The sequence below is a fragment of the Lepidochelys kempii genome, chromosome 3 (genome assembly GCF_965140285.1).
Source record: "Lepidochelys kempii isolate rLepKem1 chromosome 3, rLepKem1.hap1, whole genome shotgun sequence".
NCBI classification, from domain to species: Eukaryota; Metazoa; Chordata; order Testudines; family Cheloniidae; genus Lepidochelys; species Lepidochelys kempii.
The window spans coordinates 37053810-37074827 of record NC_136382.1 but is presented as its reverse complement, the minus strand read 5'-3'; the positions used below and the strand labels follow the sequence as shown (position 1 = coordinate 37074827).

The window sequence follows — 21018 nt, the reverse complement described above, 5'->3', positions numbered from 1 at the left end:
AGGAATTTTGTCTCTTCTTTTTGTCCTGAGGTGACATGTACCCAGTCAATATGGGGATAATTGAAATCCCCCACTATTATTGAGTTTTTTATTTTGATAGCCTCTCTAATCTCCCTTAGCATTTCAGTGTCACTATCACTGTCCTGGTCAGGTGATCGATAATAGATCCCTACTGTTATATTCTTCTTAGAGTATGGAATTACTGTCCACAGAGATTCTATGGAACATGTGGATTCATTTAAGATTTTTATTTCATTTGATTCTACTTTTTCTTTCACATATAGTGCCACTCCCTCCTCCCTCCCATGACCTGTTCTGTCCTTCCGATATATTTTGTACCCCGGAATGATGGTGTCCCGTTGATTGTCCTCACTCCACCAGGTTTCTGTGATGCCTGTTATATCAATATCCTCCTTAACACGAGGCACTCTAGTTCACCCATCTTATTATTTAGACTTCTAACATTTGTGTACAAGAACTTTAAAAACTTGTCACTGTTTATTTGTCTGCCCTTTTCTGATGTGTCAGATTCTTTATGTAAATGTTTCTCATCTGATCTGGCCCATAATTTGTCCTCTTTCATCACCTCCTCCTGACTAAAACCTAGAGAATCTCTATCAATAGATTCTCCTCTAGGAGAAGTCTCTGTCTGATCCACGTGCGCCTCTCCAGCAATCGGCTTTCCCCCAGCTCTTAGTTTAAAAACTGCTCTGCAACCTTTTTCATGTTAAGTGGTAGCTCTCTGGATCCACTTTGGTTTAGGTGGAGTCCATCCTTCCTGTATAGGCTCCCGCTCTCCCAAAAGTTTCCCCAGTTCCTAATAAATCTAAAGCCCTCCTCTCTACACCATCGTCTCATCCATGCATTGAGACTCTGAAGCTTTGCCTGCCTACCTGACCCTGCGCATGGAACTGGAAGCATTTCCGAGAACGCCACCATAGAGGTCCTGGATTTCAGTCTCTTTTCTAGCAGCCTAAATTTGGCCTCCAGGATGTCTCTCCTACCCTTCCCTATGTCATTGGTACCTACATGTACCACGACCACCAGCTCTTCCCCAGCACTACACATACGTCTATCTAGATGCCTCAAGAGATCCGCAACCTTTGTACCACGCAGGCAAGTCACCATACGGTTCTCCCAGTCATCACAAACCCAGCTATCTATGTTTCTAGTGATTGAATCTCCCATTACTAATACCTGTATTTTCCTAATGACTGGAGTTCCCTCCCCCAGAGGGGTAACCTCAGTGTGAGAGGATACCCCAGCATCATCTGGAAGGAGGATCCCAGCTATGGGAAGGTTTCCCTCTGTTCCCATTGACTGCTCTCCTTCTCTGGGCCTTTCACCTTCCTTAACGGCCCAGGGGCTGTCTGACCGGAGGTGGGACAAATGTACAGTGTCCCAGAAAGCCTCATCAACATACCTCTCTGCCTCCTTTAGCCACTCCAGTTCCACCACCCTGGCCTCCAAAGCCCGTACATGGTCTCTGAGGGCCAGGAGCTCCTTGCACCGAATGCACACATACACCGTCCACCCACAGGGCAGGTAATCATACATGCTACACTGAGTGCAATAAACAAGATACCCCCCACTCTGCTGCTGATCTTCAGCCTGCATTTCTCCTACAGCTACCGAGGTTAATGATAGGGTTTTTGTTTAAATCAAGAAGTTTTGACTGTAGTTTAGTGTAAAGGTTTTAAAGAACGGCAAGTGTACCTTACCCCCTTCCCATTCCCCTTCCAAACTCCCTCTCGAAACTCCCTGTTAGCGGCCCCTATATCACCTTGACATGGTTGAGTGCCGTTTCTGGGCCCAGGAAACAAGCACTGACTGGTGGGACCACATCATTATGCAGCTTTCCCCAGCCCTGAAGCATAGCAATACTAAAATGAGAGCTGCTCTGAGAGTGGCAATAGCTCTGTGGAAGCTTGCAACGCCACACTGCTACCAGTCAGCATGGCATCAGTTTGGTATGAGTAAATCTACCACGGAATCTGTTGTGATCCAAGTTTGCATGGTCATTAACAGGCTTCTGGTAAGAAGGGTAGTGACTCTGGGCAATGTGCAGGACGTAATGGATGGTTTTGCCATGATGGGGTTCCCTAACTGCAGTGGGACAACAGACAGAACACATATCTCTATCCTGGCACCAGACTACCTTGCCAAAGAATACATAAACCGAAAGGGGTACTTCTCAAGGGTGTTGCAAGTGCTGGTGGATCACAGGGGCCATTTCACCAACATAAACATGAGATGGTCAGGAATGGTGCATGTCATGCGCATCTTTAGGAACACAGGTCTGTTCAGAAAGCTGCAAGCAGGGGCTTTCTTTTCAGACTGCAAAATAATCACTGGTGATGTTGACATGCCAATCCTGATCCTAGTAGACTCAGCCTACCCAAGCCGTACACTAGCAGCCTGGACAGCAGTAAGAACCTGTTCAACCATAGGCTGAGCAAGTGCAGAATGGATGTAGAATGTGCCTTTGGTCATTTAAAAGGTTGTTGGTGTTGTTTGCTTACTAAGTTAGACCTCAGGGAAAGCAATATCCCCATTGTTATTGCTGCCTGCTGTGCGCTCTGTAATATCTGTGAAATAAAGGGAAAAAAGTTTCCACTGGGGTGGGGATGTTGAGGCAGATCGCCTGGCAGCCAATATTGAGCAGGCAGACACCAAGACAATAAGATGAGCACATTGAGGGGCTCTGCGTCTCTGTAAGGCTTTGAAAACCAGTTTCAACAATGAGCCAGAGTAATGTGATACTTATTTGTGTTGTTCCTTACCAACTTGTCCCCTCCATTGCATTTTCTCCCCTGTAAACTCTACCCCCACCAACCACTGTGTGTTAAAGGAGAAAAGGCTCTTTATTCATTCATCTGTTAAGTTTTGTGATGCACACAAACACATAGAGACTGAAAAGAAAAGTAAAATAATCTGGGCCAAAAGGGTTGATAACACTATGGGGGGGAGGGAGAAACAAAGAAAGTTTACATACAGGTGCACTGCAATAACAATCAAAGGTATGGGAATGTGCGCCTTCTGGTCCTTGTACCCTCCCCTGGTGTTGAGTGCAAGTGATACTTTCCCACCCACTCCCTCCCTCCCCCGTCTCATAGGACGTTTGAGGGAGGAGGATGTAGAACTGGGCAATGAATGCAGCAGGTTCCGCATAGGCTGCAGAGGGACTCTAGCATCCGGCTGCCTCTCTTGAACCTCAACCAGACACCTCAACATATCTGATTGCTCCTTCAAAATCTGCAGCATCTCGTCCTGCATGGCACGCTATTGTTCCCTGCATGTTCTCCTGTCCTCCCTGTCCATGTCCAGGTTCTCGGACAGTGTAATCCTCCATCTTGAACTCCGTCTTGTCACTCTCAGAGGCATGCATTAACTCACTGAACATGTCCCCCCGAGTCTTCTTTTTCCGCCTTCTAATCTGGGAAAGTCTCTGTCCTGGTGTGGAGGATGTGCAGACAGGCAAGGTTTCCGCTGCAAAGAATGAAAAGTACAAGGGTAGCATTGACAGTACATACATTGTTTCTGGTGCAAGGTTAAAAGACCCTCTATACACTTCACTGCAAGCCACAATGTAATCACAACCACTGGCTATTGCAAGAGTCAATTTGCTGCTCCAGCCATGGTGAGTAAGGCCATGAGACACACTGCTTTTGTGAAGACATCCTTGGGATCACAGGTTGGAACTTGAGAAAAGCCCACTCTCCCCTAGCAGCCTGGATAGTGCTTGAGGACAGGCACCAGTGTAAAGCCCCCCAAATAATTTGTTTTTTTACAAAAGTGGCAGCAGGTTGTGGGGGGGAAGGGCAACAAACAGGAAGCCACTCTTCTCTTTTTTTCTAATGCTGCTTGCAATACATAGTAATCCCTTCCCACCACAGCCGTGCCACATCTAGGAAAGCGTGGTTGTGTGACCCAGATTTCACCAAACGGGAGGTGGATTGTTTTCAGCCCAAGGGCTAGCATTGAAAACTTCCCCCGTTTCCCCTAGGTGATCCTATGTGATATCATTCTCCTGAGAGTAACAGAGGTGGAAAGGGAGCAGATGCTGCAAGCATCTGGGTACAGACCTGGTCCAATGCTGTGTGCTTCAATGATGCCAGCAGAGTTAATACCGGAGTGGGGTGGGAAAGTTTCCTACCATGGTGGATGAAATAAGGCAGTCCTTCCCAGACACCTCCTGTAAAGGATTGCAGAGTACTTCCAGGAAAGCTTCCTAGCGATCTCTATGAAGGATTCCCAGGCCATCCCCATGCATATAAACTTTTTTGGAGAGCACCCTCTGCATAGCTGGAGTGGCCACTGATACCCACTACACCTACTTTTTTGTTCAGATTAAACATAAAAAATAATAGCATGTAACCCATACAGTTTGATTGGATATGTGTACTCACCAGAGGTGCCTTCCCCAGCATCACATTCCGCTGCCAAGTGGTCCTGTGAAGGGATGGGCTCCAGAGTTAAAAACAGTTCTTGGCTGTCAGGGAGAATGGATCCTCCACTTGCCCACTTCACATTCTCCTCCTCTTCCTCATCAACAATGTCCTCCTCGTTGTTGCTCGAGATCACCTGGGGTTCCTGGGAGGTATCCAAGGCATGTTTTGGGGCAGTAGTGGGATCACCGACAATGTTCCCTCTAATTTTTTTTGTCCACGTGTGGAATGAATTTTGATATGTGCACCAATATGGAGGTAATATGTGGTGGGGGTGAGGCTAGGGATGAAGGGTTTGGGGTGCGGGAGGGGGATCAGGGCTAGGACATAGTGTTGGGGAGTGGGGGTGAGGGCTCTGGCTGGGGGTGCAAGCTCTGAGGTGGGGCTGGGGATGAGGGGTTTGGGGCGTGGGAGGGGGCTCAGGACTGGGGAAGAAGGTTGCTGTATAGGGGGTCAGGGCTCCAGCTGGGGGTGTGGGCTCTTGGGTGGTGCTGGGGGAGAGGTGCCCCTGCCTGGCCATGGTAACTCCGGGGCCGGGGGAGAGGCACCTCTCCCCAACCAGGGCAACTCCAGGCCCCGGGCTGAAGGAGAGGCACTTCTCCCTGACCTCAGCAGCTCTGGAGCTGGGGCCAGGGGAGAGGTGCCTCTCCCTGCCTTCATGGCCCTTGATTGCCTGCTGTGCATCTTAGAGGAAACTTAGGTCACCACCGAGAATCGCATGCAGCTCATAAAAGCGGCACATCTGTGAAAGAGAACCAGAAAGACTGCTGGCCTCCCTTGTCTTCTGGTATTTTTCCCTAAGCTCCTTTATTTTCACGTGGCACTGCTGCGTGTTCCTGGTGTAGCCCTTCTCCCCCATGCCTGGCATGATCTTGACATAGATATCAGCGTTTCTTCTGCTGGATCAGAGCTCTGCCTGCACACACTCTTCTTCCCACACAGCAATTAGATCCACCATCTCCTGTGTACTCCATGCTGGAGCGCGTCTGCCATCTTCAATCTCCATGATCAGCTATGCTGGTGAGCTCTCCATGCTGATCAACAGGAAATGAAAATTCAAATGTTCCTGAGGCTTTAACAGGGGAGCGGCTGTTCCCTGTGTACCTGGCTGACTTGCAGTGGAGTTGAAAGTGCTCTCCAGAGCGGTCACAGAGGAGGACTGTGGGACACCTCCTGGAGGCCAATTCATTCAAATTACACAACGCAGTGTCTACACTATCCCCATGTCGAACCGTGGATGTCGAATCAAGCGCTACATCTCTCGCACAGGTGGAGTACAGAAGTCGACTTTACAGGCCACTTAGGTCAGCAGAAGGTACTCAGTATTGTAGTCACACACATTACTAGATCGACTTAATGTGGCTTATGTTGACCTAAGTTTGAAGTGTAGATCTGGCCATAGTTGGGAAAGCAATCATGCTCCATTACTTCTTGTTTTGACTCTTGGCCCATATGGCTGCTCACGGACAGTCTTTTGGTGCTTTGCTACATTAGCTAATATGGTTAATGAGTCTTTGCTTTCTGAGTGTGTTCATTATCTGTAGCTGTTCATTGTTAGCAGAAAGAAGCCAAAGCTTTCCCCTTTGTATCTTGCAGATTTCTATCCTACAACTGATCCCTTACTAAAACTCCTGTTTTGGATAGTGGGAAGGGAAAGATTGGAAAAGATGGTTGTCCTTTAACTAAAGGCAATTTTGCCTGGGAATGGATTATATGAGAGGTTTCAGTCTGGCTTCAGGGAGAATACCAGTAGTGGGATTGCTTTACTTAGCGGCACAAATGATTTATTACTAGCTGATTATTCAAGTTAAATTACACGGCTCCTTCTGATAGATCCTTCTGCTGCTTTCTGTATAGTAGATCTTGGAATATTACTGAGTCATTTGACGGAAATGCTTAGATTATGAAGAACTGTCCTGGCTTGGTGTCATTCACCATTTATAGGGCATTATCAGTTTGTAACTGGGCAATTGTGGATCAGATTCTTCCTCACTGGCTCCATTACTCTCCAGAATATAATATCCTATAATTCTCTCCCTTTGTTTGCTGCAGATGTGGACAAAATTCTCTAGCAGCATAATATTAATTTTAATTAGAACACAAACAATATGCATTTGTCTTTTACAGTTTTGGGCAACAAAAATGATTGGGGTATGGAACAGCTGCCGTATGGGGAGAGATTAATAAGATTGGGACTTTTCAGCTTGGTAAAGAGACAACTAAGGAGGGATATGATTGAAGTCTATAAAATCATGACAGGTGAGGAGAAAGTCAATAAGGAAGTTTTATTTACTCCTTCTCATAACACAAGAACTGGGGGGTCATCAAATGAAATTAATAGGCAAAAGGTTTAAAACAAACAAAAGGAAGTATTTTTTCAGTCAACATGTGGAACTCTTTGCCAGAAGATGTTGAGAAGGCCAAGACTATAACAAGGTTAAAAAAAGAACTAGATAAGTTCATGGAGAATAGGTCCATCAATGGCTATTAGCCAGGATGGGCAGGGATGTGTCCCTAGCCTTTGTTTGCCAGAACCTGGGAATGGGCAACAAGGGGATGGATCACTTGATGTTTAATTGTTCTGTTCATTCTCTCTGAAGCACCTGGCATTGGCCACTGTTGTAAGACAGGATACTGGGCGAGATGGACCTTTGATCTAACCCAGTATGGCTGTTCTTATGTCTCTTGCAGCAGTTTTGCCCATGTCTACGTGTTTTACCAAAGCATGATCTGTGATGGTCACAAATGATTTGAAACTGAACTGAGATAATATGTATTTGTTTTTTGCAAATCTTCTGCTTCTACTAAGTAGTTGTTTTCTAGGCAATCTAATCTATCTATCATACTGACTCAGTGCAAGGGGATGGACTAGATGACCTCTTGAGTTCACTTCCAGCCATCCCTTTCTATGATTTTATAGCTGAAGTATGCATCACCTTGCAATTGGGGGATCTTTCTCCAAAGACTATAATATATAAGCTACCAGAGTTAGAAGACTTGGAATGAAAATAGAGTTGAGGGAGGTCGGGGGGGGTGGGTTAGGCTGGATATTAGGAAAAACTTTTTCACTAGAAGGGTGGTGAAACACTGGAATGCGTTACCTAGAGAGGTGGTCTCCTTCCTTTGAGGTTTTTAAGGTCAGGCTTGACAAAACCCTGGCTAGGATGATTTAGTTGGGGATTGGTCCTGCTTTGAGCAGGGGGTTGGACTAAATGACCTCCTGAGGTCCCTTCCAACCCTGATATTCTATGATTCTATTACATATCTTGTCACCAGGTTTGCCTTTCATCATCTCAGAAGTCTTAGAGTGAAACTGCATTTTCGCAATGTTGATATTTTAGTTTTTATTTTGCTTGACTTTTAATTTCTCCCCTGGAATCTTCGATATTATTAATGCTCGCATTCTCTAGTTTTCACAATATGAACATTGGGCCTTATTCTAAATGCCAGGATTGTCTCTGGTAATACAGAGTTGTTCTTAAGCCACTTCACTGGCTACTAGTACTGTTTCCGTTTTACTTCATAATCATATTGATCATTCCCCAACTACTGCAATGATTATCACCTACTTCTTTCTAATACCATCTGTTTCAATAGGCCTTTAAGGCCCCTAGGATCATCTGTTTCCAGACTCTCATCTTCAGACATAGGAGAGCTTTTACTTTCCCATCTAGAAGACAGGTCTATCACTTTTGGATATGGAAGGTAGAACGTTTAGCATTGCCACTACAAGACCATCCAATGAACCCTTCTCCAGAAACATACCCCATGGGAACTGTTTATATTTTTGTTTTCCTGGAAAACTTACCCATTACAAAAAATATGTATATTTCATTTTAGATTTATTCAACACCTGCACTTTGTGCATCACCCAGTGTTAGACACTGCTGCTTCAAGCAGACCACCACACCTACATAACTGCTTGCAGGATTTGATTCTCAGTTATAAGCATAGTTCAGAGTTTTCCAACACTAGAGAGATCTTATGAGAGGTGACAAATCCATTAGAAGTGACATTCTTATTCAAATGAGTCAATGTTTGTGCCTGACAGACACTGTCCTTGTATCATCAGACAACCATGGATATTTTCACAACTTCATTTTCTGGTGACACTTATGCTAATTGAGCAATATTGTCCAGGCACCATTCCAAATATGTTTGATTTTTTTAATATAAAATATTAAATGTGATTAGAAATGCATTATTAAGTATTTCCCTTTAAACCAATATCCTGTAGAAAGATGAGCTGTTCACCAAGCACTTGGGTGCCATGGGTATTTAGAGCTCACCCCTGCTTATACTACTCACAAAAAAGTCCTGCACAGGCAGAAAATTTTCTTCCAGATTAGAGAGGACTTTGCTCATGGGGGGTGGAGCAGGGAAGGTTAAAAACATTTTTATTTTTAGATTCTATAAGCATATTTTTTCTTTGACTTGGAAAACTTCTCTTCACATTTCCCCAGCTAATGTATCATGCTGAAAAGCATCCTCTCCTTTTATATCACATAAATAAATATGTAACGAAACCACTTGGGATGCCTCACATAACACAAGAAGACAGGACATTTGAACAGAAGGTTTTCTGAACAATTTGGTAAAGAAAAACAAGGAAAGAAAAAAGCTTTTATCTTTAGATTGGCTAGTACAAGTGCCCCAGCCACATAGTTGCCATGGGCATTTAATTCAGTTCTGATTTACTCCACCCTTCAGTATGCAAGCACACAGCGTCCTCCTGCTGTTAACACACTGGAGAAACATAACAGATGCCTTGTTAAAACTCACCCCTCTAGGCTAGCAGTCCACAAATAATTTCCAAATGCTCCCCACTGTTCAGCACCTGATCATGAATGTATTAGGAAAACTAAAAACAAACTAAAGACAAAAACTAAACTAAAATACTTAAATAAAACAATAAACAAACACAGCAAGAAGCTAAATTGATTTGGACAATAAAAGAAGCTTTTTAGTGCATTTTAAACCACTTTTACCATAATTTTATCATCTTCACTGTGGCTGCAACTTCTTCTGTGTGGATGGCCTACCACACATGGCTTCACTGATCTCAGCCTGCTCACATGCAAGATGTTGCAGAATCACGGTTTAATTTTAAGGTCTTTGGTGCAGGACTCTGACTTCTTATATATCTATAAAACACCATGTATTACCTAATTACCAGTAATAAGAAGAATACTTAACACATAACCAATATCACTGTAACACTTACAATAATTTAAAAATGAATAATATAAACAAAACCAATATATTGATTCACAGAAAGATTGGGTTTAGTGGAAATATTAGACCTGCTCAAATGCAATCATAGTTCAGATTATCTGGTCAACCAAACACTCATTTTAACTTCCCCTGATAAGATCCTATGTCAGGTTGAATATACACTACCCATGTAGTAATAAACCAAAAGAATCAACAATAAACTGGTGGAATAAGATATATCTATGGGATATTTTTCCATTATTTATGTGTAGAACTGAACAGTGAATATTTGATATTTGACACAACTGTAGCTGAGACTCATCTAATCATCACTATAACACTGAATGTAGGAGATGAGCTAGTCGGCAGAAGAGCATTTTCCTCAGAGGACAAAGAAATCTCTCACATATTGGTGGTTTCAATGACAATGTGTTCTCTATCACAAATCAAAGGCCTGATCTAACAGTTGCTTTAATTAATGGCAATTCTTCCTTTGACTTCAACGGGCACTGGATCAGACCCCAAAAGCTGAAAATATGGGCTTCTTGGGTGGGACTAACTGGTTGGAAGGTTGCTAATTCTCACATTTCATAACAAAACTTGCACTATGTGGAAGGAGTACACACACCAAAGTGTCTCAGTTCACGTGCTGTGGGAAACAATATTCTATCCTTTTTGGGGGGGTGGGTCTTCCTTCTATCTGTCGCAGTCACATGGCACCCCCATCACCATCATATCTTCCCAATCTTTAAAGTATTTATCCTCACAACATCCCTTTGAGGGTGTTATTATCCCCATTGTACAGATTGGGAACTGTAGCATAGAGAGACCAGGGCCCAGATCCACAAAAGTACTAAGGAGCATAAACCCCAGACTTAAGTGTCTAAGTCCCAATTTTAGGCTCCACAACAATCCTGCTGAACTCTGTAGGCACCTAAAATCACTTGGTGCCTACAGTTTTCAAAGCAAAGTTTCTCTAGGCCCCTACATTTCAGCCTCTTGGCTTGTCCACTGCTGTCTCCCTCTAGGCATTCAGATGCCTGTCTGCTGCCTAAGCCCCAGAGTGAGTCACAAACCAGGGAAGATAGGCTTTTGCCCACCTAAGTCACAAGCAGGGCCCAATTCAGCAGGCTCAGGGAGCACCTAATGGATTGGGTCCCATTCAAAATACAGCTGAAGGAAGAGGTGGTGGTGGTGCCCACCGTATTTAACATTTAGCCCAGGGATTAGAACATTCTCCTGGGATAAGGGAGACTCAGGTTCATTTCCCCCCTCCCTGAAAGAGGAGAGAAAGGATTTGAGCAGGGGTCTCCCTCCTCTCAGCAGAGTGTTCTTACCTTTGGACTCTTGGATATGCTGATGTGCAGCTCCCTCAGTCTCTCCTGTTGAAGCTATTCCACTTTGGAGAAATAATGAGTGTCATGGGAGCAGGGGGAAGGGGACTGCGACTAGGGTTTCCCACCTCCGAGGCAAGTGCTCTAACCACTGGGCTAAAAGTTATGCTTTGGGTGGCACCAATCCTGTAGCTATTTCGTATGGAATAAAGCAGGCACCTGACTCAGTTCCTCAAGATGTGGCTTAGATGCCTAAGCCACCCGATTCCATGCGATAGGTTCCTGTTTGAGGATTGCCAAGGAGCGATAGCACCCCACCCCCGCCCCAGTCTCAGTTTAAGACACCTATCTCCAAGAGCAGGGTGAGTGCACACACACACACTTGTTGTCAGTCTCTCCCACAGCTAGCTAACTTAGGTGGTTCCCTGCCTAGTATGTTACCCTTTGTGGATAGTATTGATACCCATCACTCCTCATTCATTATATAGGGAGTCTAGGTAACTAATTTAGGCTTTGTGGATTACACTGTTGCTTCTGGAATTTTCTGAGCACCATGACACTCAGTGCTGCTATGCCTAGATCCCGTTACGCATCCTACCCTAAGTGACTTGCCCAAGGTCACACAGGAAGTCTGTGGTAGAGCAGGGACTCAAACCTAGGGCTCCCAAAGCATAGGCTTGTGTTTTAACCAGCGGATCATCCCGTTTCCTCTTATTTCTTCAAACTTCATCTTCCTCTGTAATCCCCACCCCCACCCCAGACTGACAGTGCCACTTTCTCCTATTAATTCAATGTGGCCTCATCTGTCTCCTGCTATCTAGGGCACCAAATGAATTGCTCTCACTAGTGAAGATGTTTTATTTGTCCTGCACACAGTTCTTACTGCCCTCTTCCATCACTGTTTGTCTTTGTACTATTTCGTTTTTATATTATGCTGTTTTAACTGTATTTTTAGACTGTTTTAAAATTACTGCACAGCCATCAGCGCCCCCTCTCCAAGTGGCCTGTTCTTTAAATAATTTCATATTGGCTATTTTGAGTGGGATTTTCAAAAGCACTCAGCCCTGCTCTCATTACAGTGTTAATGCTGAGTACTTTTGATAATCTCACTTTTGACACACACAAAGGTGGTCATATATGTGTGAAATGATTGAACTCTTGTTCCTTCTAGTTTTCATTTTTGATGCTATTTACCCAATCTATTAATAATAATTTGCATAACCATGCTGCTTTCTTTTGTAGATCTCACAGCAGTTTATAAAGGTGAGTAAACATGATCATCCTCATTCAGAGGATGTGGCAATTAAGATGATGAGCATTGACTTGGTTACACAATGTGTCAATGACAGACACTGGTACACACTCTGAACCTCCTCAAACCCAGTCCTGTGTTCTAACCACTACTCCATGAGAAGTAGCTTGCCACAGTAGTGTGGAATGCCTTCCTACATCATTGCCTAGCAAGAAAACTCCATTCCTCCTCTTAGATGAGAACCCCAACCATCACAAATCTTTGCTTTCAGTGCCTCCAGATTAGACTATTACAACTCATTCCACCTGAGACTGTACAGAACTGACTCAAGACAACTAAGATTGGTGCAGTATGCAGCAATGCACCTCATAAACCATAAAGATAAATGGGAACACAACGCACCTGAGCTTTGTACATTCTACTGGCTCCCCATTAACTTCAGAAGTCATGTCAAAGTGTTGGTCTTAATCTGTAAAGCTCTTAACAGGACCTGGTTGTGCCAACCAACTGAGAGGAGTTGTGACTTATCCACACCTTGAAAAAAAAATCTGGCTGGTGCACACAAGCGTGTGTGTGTGTGTATATATAAAAAGAAAACATTGACACTACAAATGGAGGGAAAAAATAGAAGAAATTAAACAAAAAACAATACTATGTGATTTCTTCAGATGCATATCTTGTCTTCTGACGCACTCCAAAACAGAAGCTTTCAATTCTGTAAGTAAAACACAACAACCCAATAATCAAGTTCCCACTCTACTAATGAGTCAGGCCTATCATTCTTTTGACTCTGTCCTTTAGATACTGATTACACTGAATTGTTTTACAGCTTTGTCCTTGTGTAGTTCTTTGCTGTTTACTGGACCAAGCCAGATTTCCAAAGAAACTGCCAGCCATCCTGTATTCATTCCATCACCTCATTCAATTGCTTTTCTAAGTTTAGTGTTTCTCTGTAAAGTCCTCCTCATGTTTCCTACTAATTTCAACACACTTATGATAGTTGGAATTAAATGTAGAAGTATTCTCATAACTGCCAATTTTGTGCAGCTCCATGTGTGAAATTGTATGCAAATCATTTAATGAACTAATTTACATAACAGCATAAACTTCAGCTTAAGGCCACTACCTAAACACTCCCCGCCAAGCAGAAGTGGGAGTAGGACACAAAGCTGCCTAAAATTTGGCTGCTGTGAGGCAAAGCCAGATAAGGGGTTAGTAGGTGGAAGGGTAGGTGATTGAGGGGGGGATGCTGGAGGTTATCTGGGGTTGCCACCATGTGCATTCATACTAGGGTGTCTACATCACTGAGTGCTTTTGGGTAACTGTGGGGGGGGGGGTGGCAGGGTGCTGTCATGGGGTGTCTAGAGTAAGTGGTTCAAGTGCTGCGTGCTGAGACATCTGGGAGTGCTGGGATAGTCAGGGGCTGAATGGGAGATGGGCTCTGGTCTCCAAGAGGGCAGGTACCTGGGGAATGGTTACTCTCTTGGGGGCAGGGGTCTGGATAGGGTTTCTGAGGGGCTGGTTAGGAAAGCAGTGGTCTCAGGTTTTTCTGGGGTCTGGCTGCGGGAGCCTGAGGCTGTTATTTAGGTTACATAATCTTTCTTCCCAGCCAACCTGCCACCTGCTGCAGCCAAGTCACTATGCTGCTGCTCCTTTCCCAGCTGAATCCAATACCGGGAGCATCTGGAGGGAAGGCAGAGTGCTGCCCTGAAGTGCTGAGCTTCACTGAGCAGCAGTGAGAGGCCTCAGGAGGAACTGCAGTTTCTGCTCTCAGGCCAGCTGGGCTATGTGATATTCAGGCTGAGCTGTGAGCAGGCAGGACAGAGCTGCCAAATGCATGATTGTCATGTGTGAGGCATAGAATTCGGCAGCACTGCAGACTTGCCAAGAGTTCTCCCCAGGGTCAGTGGAAAGCAGGAGTATTAATAAAGCTACTGAATATGAGGCTTATGGTACATATGGAAATATTTTAAATTTCTACATGCAGACCTGCCACGTGTATGTGATTTCCCCATACACTATGGGGCTTCTGACCCTTCTATGGGACGCCCCGGCCCCAGCCTACATGGAAATACCTTCTGATTTGCTGACTTCACCGTCATCCCACCTCCTGGGGGAGGGGAATTCAGTTTTAGGAGTTGCATGTGGTGAGCGATCACTTGGCACTTAACATTCGCAGTAGCCAAGGCTCCTTTGCCTTCCCCCAAATGTAAGTGGATTGTTGGCCCCCTACTAAAACTCAGTGAGGGTGTTTTGGTTGGCTTCCTCCCAGTACCAAAAGGAAGGGGAAGGGTTGATGGGAAATCAGGACCCTGAGACTGACAGTCCCCAGGAACAATGGGGAGAGGCCAATGCTCCAGGTCAGCCTGATTGACAGGGCAGGCAGGTTAATGAGAGAGTCAGGAGGCCAGGGGGGTCCCATCCTCTGTGTGAGCTGGAATTGCCTGGGTCAGACACAGTAGGACCAAGCTAAGGAGAGAGCAGGAGCCAGAGCTGAGCTGAGGAGCAGGGCTGCGCCAGCCAGAGAGACAAAAAGCCAGAAAAGCAGCCCAGGAAGCAGGTCAGTGCTAGGAGCCGAGCCACAGAAGCAGCCCACAGAGCAGACATTTTCTGGGAGGAGAGCTGCAGCAGCCAGAGCCAGAGGGGCCAGTGGGGTTGCCACGCATCCGGTTTTTGAGCGGAACACCTGGTCAAAAAGGGATCCTGGTGGCTCCGGTCAGCACCACTGACTGGACCATTAAAAGTCCAGTCAGCGGTGCAGCAAGGCTAAGGCAGGCTCCCTGTCTGCCCTGGCTCTGTGCGGCTCCCAGAAGCAGCCGGTACGTCCCTGTGGCCACAAGGCACAGAGGTAGCCAGGGAGGCTCTGCGCGCTGCCCCCTGAGCGCTGGCTCTGCAGCTCCCATTGGCCAGGAACCGCGGCCAACGGGAGCTGTAGAGGCGGCACCTGTGGCCGGGGGGAAGCGCGCAGAGCTGCCTAGCCATGCCTCCCTCTAGGGGCCGCAGGGACATGCCAGCCACTGCTGGGAGCCTCCTGAGATAAGCGCTGCCTGGAGACTGCACCCCGCACCTCCTCCCGTGGCCCAGCCCAGAGCCCCCTCCCACACTACAAACTCCTCATCCCCAGCATCACCCCAGAGCCCCCACCCCCAGCTGCAGCCCTCAGCCCCCCTCACACTCCAACCCCCTGCCCCAGTCCTGAGCCCCCTCCCTCATCCCCGGCCCCACCCCAGAGCCCGTTCCCCCAGCTGGAGCCCTCACCCTTTGCCCCAGCCCGATGAAGATGAGTGAGGATTGCTAAGAGCTAGCGAGGGAGGGGGGGGGGAAATGGAGTGAGTGGGGGAAGGGCCTCAGAGAAGGGGTGGGGCAGGTGAGAGTGGGGCAGGGAGCAGGGTAAGGGTGTTCAATTTTTCTGCAGTCAGAAAGTTGGTAAACCTAGGGGCCAGAAAAAGCAGCCCTGGGGGCTGGAGGCAGAGCAGCATCAATGCTGAGGCTGGGTGGAGCTGGAGCTGGGGCTAGAGCAGTCTGGAACCAGGTGCAGTGAGCAGCTGGGAAGAGTGAGGGGGGACCCTGGGCAGCCAGCCCAGTGCAGGGAGATGCCCCAGCCAACAGGTCTTGCAGGCCAGACTTGTGGGGGATCTAACCCCGACCCTAGCCCCTGTCCCAAGTGATCATGACAAGGTTGGGGGTTGAGCCCCCCGAGGAATCCTGGGCCCAGCCTTGTTGGGGTTACGAGGACTCTGCCGTACAGGAGAGTGGAAGGGGAGCCCTCGAGGTCAGGCAGGCCTGAGTAATGGAACTGGGAGTGAGGACTCAGATCCTTTCACTAGCCAAGTCCTCCAGGGTAGTGTATAAGACAGGAAAGTTCCCCACAGTAGCGGGACCGTTGCCCCACTTACACAAACACCAGGCTGAGAGCCAGCTGGAGAGAAGCAGCTCCTTGCTGGCTCTTAGTTTCCATCACTAATTTTCCTCCACCCATCCTGTCCAAACCTCCTGGGGGAGAGGCATACAGAGGCCACTAATGCTGCCTTCTCCCAGGCTGGGTGACAGGACAAAAGTCCCCTTTTCCCATCCTCGCCTCCCAACATCTGGAGGAGAGCAGCTGGAGCTGCTCCATCAGCAGAGGAGAGACAGTGAGCAGCAAAGCAGCATAGCAGAGCTGAGAGAGAGGCGCCAGGAATGGAGCAGGACTAGCACCCACCCTGGAAATAGGTATGGATGGGGACAGGGCAGGCTGTTCCAGGGGGCAGGATTAGTGATGGGCTGTGTGGATAACACAGTCAGAAACCAGATTAATTAGGCAACCTGCCTATAGAGAGTATAGAATTTATTGGGGGCTCTGTGCTGGGGGCAGCAATGTTATTTGGGGAAACGGATGGAACATATATAATTAACTGGGGGGCTGTGTGTAGGATAAGAGAATTAATCAGGACTGCATGGAGCATGCAACTTGGGTGCTGTGCATTGAAGGGACTGACAGAATTACTAGCTGTGCGACAGATGTAATGCACGGTGCACTAGGGATAAGTATTGATTTTATATGTGTAGGGAAGCGGATGAAGGCATGGGGAAAGGTAAGAAAGGAGCTCTCTCCTTCCTAGAGTCCATTCTCTCCTCCCTGGGGAGTTTTGCTTGTTTTCTCTGCTGTTTTATAATGGGAGGAAGACTGAAAGAAGATCAGGGCTATGGAGAGAGAGAGAGAGCACCCCCTAACAAAGGAGCCCACACCACCCACAATGTTTACATCAATCAGACTTAAGAGTGTTTGGTGGGGGTGTCCCACTCTTCTCCATTGTCGTCGCCAGCGGCTCCAGTGATGTGGACAGTACTAGGAGAGGAGCTGGCCTGGCATGTATTCCCCATAACATCAGACCTCTTGCCTACATCAAGGGGGAGGAATTGGGACCGTCACCAAGTACTCTAACCCACTTGTTTTTGACATATGCAAATTCAAATCTATTGGCTTCTGGTTGACCGCTGTTGGCAGTAACAGTTTGCTTTAGGGCCGAACTAAGGGTCACTTTTTGCTCACTAAGGTTTAAGTAATGCATTCAAACACTGATCAAAGTAAGATTTAAGTAATGCATTCAAATACCAAGAAGAGGGACTGAATCCTGAGCCCACCCAAGCCTCGCTGCCCTAGGTGGTGGGGCCAAAGCCAAATATGGGTAGTGGAGCTTGGGCTTCAGCCCCGGGCGGTAGAGCTCGGGCTTTGGCTCCGGGTGATGGGGCTCGGGCTTTGGCCCTGGGCGCCAGCAAGTCTAATGCTAGCCCTGGCAACCCCATTAAGACGGGATCGCAGGACCCACTTTGGGGTCCCAACCCACAGTTTGAGAATTGCTGCCCTAGATGCATGCTTATAGTTTACCCAACCATCTTGCACTAATGCCAGTGTTCATTCTTTTAGTCCAGAAATAATAAAACAACACCGAAAATAAATAGCAAACAATAAAACCTGAACATAATGGCTGGGATTTATTTTCAAAGGAATTTAAGGGACTTAGATGTCAAAATCCCATTCAAATTGTGTGCCTAACTCCCTTTGGCACCTTTGACGACCCCAGTCTAGATTCATATATGCCATATAATCTAGAAACAGAGAGGGGAAAACATCAGTTATTCTGGATGTAGTGGGTTGTGTTGGCTCCTTTTCTCCTGAGTTTGGGGGTGCTCTCTCCATCCATAGCCCTGACCTTCTTTCAGTCTTCCACCCCAAATCCACTCTGCTTTACCCATCCCACCTCCTCCCATAAAATATCTACTCAAAACGTCTGTCTGTCTCTCTAATATATGGGTGTAATCCCCTTGCAGTTTAGAGAGCATGGCCCCTTGTCTTCAGAGGAACTGCTGGTTGTTCCGGGGAGATGAGAATGGAGAAAGGGAGAGGTGGGGGGGGTCTGTAGCTCCAGACAAGAAGGCCTACAGCAAGCAGGCCCTCACATAGTAAAGCAGCCAAGAACCAGCCCAAAGCCCAGGAGGGACAGAGCATCCAACAGGGGACGTCCCAGAATGGGAACCAGGAAGAGCACCATGCAAGGGAAGAATCACCTGAGAAGGGGAAAACCAGAGCCAGTCCCAGTATCACTGTTGCCCAGAGCTGTATGGGGCTGGGAGTACTGGGGCTTGTGACCTGACATTGAGAATAAGGAGGGTGGCTGTAGCTAGTTAAGTGGGGAGGTTGTCACTCTGTCTGGATTTGCAGAGAATGGTAGAAGTGGGGTGGATGATATTTGAAATTTTTGTCTACCCACAAAAAAAACGAAGCAGCATCGAAGACGCGTTCTCAGTTCCGTATACTAAAGCCATAGGAAAGACTCCCTCTGAACACTCACACTTCTCAAACTCTACCCAAAACTGATCTGTTTTAATAAAAAATAAAAACTAAAAAATTCACTAAGAACGGATACCAAGCCTTGCCCTTCCCAAAACCTTTCCACATACATCTTTTTCCTTCCAGATTCCTTGTTTTAAAATCCAGAGAACCACAGAGTTAGGCAGCATATCTTTAGAGTAATTCTAGCCTCATAAGGATACTAACAGTTTAGAAATGAATAGGATGTGCCTGGGCAGATTAGATTGGTCAAATGGCTTTAAACATCAAATGAACTCACCCTTGACACCAGACAGGTTGATTTATTGTACTGTTAGCTCTCCTGACAACATGCACTGTGGTCTTGGCACTGTCTGATCATTTTTCAAGCTCTCTGCTCTCTACTGGCACCTACACCCTCTAACACATTACATCAGACAGCTCAGCTACAGAATGCTAAAAGTGTTTTCTGGGTTTTTTTTTTAAAGCAGCCTAAATGTAAATTATAATGTAATGAAAGAGAAGGGATCAGTGTTTGTATCTGCTGGACAAATAAATATATATGGGCTAGGATGTGTCAAAAGGACACAGCTCATAGTATTTTATATATTTATTTATAGTGGTGCCTACTCAGGAAGGCTGCTCCAGTAAGTTCACAATCTAGTAAGGGCCAGTATGTAGCTGCCCCATGCAAGGGGTATCCTAAAGAAAGAATTGTGGTGGAAAGAACCACAATATCCTCTATGCTTCAGGGAGCTAAAATTTGCCACTGCCTATAGGAGTAAGTATTGATTTTATAGGTGCACATCATCACTGGCCACAACCAAGGGCATTCAACCTGCAGAGTCCAGAGGCAAGCAGAATGCCTTCACAGGAAAACTGAAGGAGCACATTGAGATTGGGTGCTTATACCTCCATAATAGGTTAAATATGCAAGTCCCCTTCCCAGCATTGGCCACGGCCACCAATTGCTGTGCAAGGGGTGCCAGGCCTTAAACCATTTGGGTTGCAGTTTATTTCCAAAAGAAATAACTCTTCATCCATCTTCCCTTATTTTATCTAAGACACATAGAAACACAGCTGTGCTAAGTTAGGTATCTAAATAGATTCCTGGATTCCAAGGCCAGAAGGGACTAATGAGATCATCTAGTCTGACCTCCTGTATAACACAGGTTATAGAACTTCTCCAAAATAATTCCTGAAGCATATTTCAGAAAAACATCCAATCTTGATTTAAAAATTGCCAGTGATGGAGAATCCACCACAATCCTTGGTAGACTTCCAATGGTTAAATACCCTCTCTGTTAAAAATTTACACCTCTTATTTCCAGTCTGAATTTGTCTAGCTTCAACTTCCAGCCATTGAATCATGTTATATCTTTGTGAGTTTGAAGAGCCCATTATCAAATATTTGTTCCCCATGTGGGTATTTACAACTGTGATCAAGTCACCTCTTTACCTTCTCTTTGTTAAGCTAAGTAAATTGAATTCCTTGAGTCTATCACTCTAAGGCATGTTTTCTAATTTGTTATTCATTCTTGTGACTCTTCTCTAAACCTTCTCCAGTTGATAACATCCTTCTTGAATTGTGGACACCAAACCTGGACACAGTATTCCAGCAGTGGTCATACCAGTACCAAATATAGAAGTAAAATAACCTCTTTACTCCTACGTGAGATTCTTCTGTTTATGCATCCAAGGACCACTTCCAACTATTATGAAAATAAAAGATTTTCTTTAATATTCACAACTATTTCCTTACATGGTCTGCAAGATCATCAATTCTGTGAAGGCCAGTGTCCTTTGATAATGGGGTTGTTTTCAACTTGTTGGCTCCAATCTTCCCTGTCATTATTTCATATATTTCCCACAGCTGCATGAAGCAATTAGGGGTTCATCTGAGCAATTTTGTTTTCAATGATCTGTAACGAGAAGGCACATGACACCCTAAGTGTATTTTTATTTAATATGGCTTTTTAGGAAATAACTTTCCTGCCTTTTCATTTGTTGTTCCCGCCAAACTAATCTCTTTCACCCTCCTCTCAGACTGTGGGTGCTTAGGTGAGATGTCTCTTCAGATTCCATGGTCTCATAACATCATGTGCCTGAATGTGGTAAAACAACACACACTAAAAGAAAAGGAGTACTTGTGGCACCTTAGAGATTGAGCAATTTATTTAGCTGTAGCTCACGAAAGCTTATGCTCAAATAAATTGGTTAGTCTCTAAGGTGCCACAAGTACTCCTTTTCTTTTTGCGAATACAGACTAACACGGCTGTTACTCTGAAACAACACACACTGTGATTGTTGGACTCATATTCAGAACACGGAAATTCATGTGTCTGGCTGCTTTTCAGCATTTCCTTCTCTATTTTATTTCTGTGGCTCTCACTCTTTGCACTACTGCCTTCACTGTCACCTTCATGTTTATACTTCTCACAGCTGCCCTCCCACTGCAAT

At 45.8% G+C, this 21018-nt stretch overlaps 1 long non-coding RNA gene across 2 annotated transcripts in view; it reads right to left on the bottom strand.

Annotated features, from left to right (window-relative positions):
- Positions 1–20471, bottom strand: part of LOC140908145 (uncharacterized) — a 33876-nt gene extending 13405 nt beyond the window's left edge. Inside the window, exons 1-2 of one of the 2 annotated variants that reach the window (XR_012157778.1) lie at positions 20321–20471; positions 9437–9592 (exon numbers count right to left, since the gene is read on the bottom strand). This is a non-coding gene — a long non-coding RNA (uncharacterized LOC140908145). Of the gene's footprint in view, positions 1–9436; positions 9593–12650; positions 12819–20320 lie in introns of those variants that run through there. The other variant, XR_012157779.1, reaches the window with a different exon arrangement.
- Positions 20472–21018: the final 547 nt, after the last annotated feature.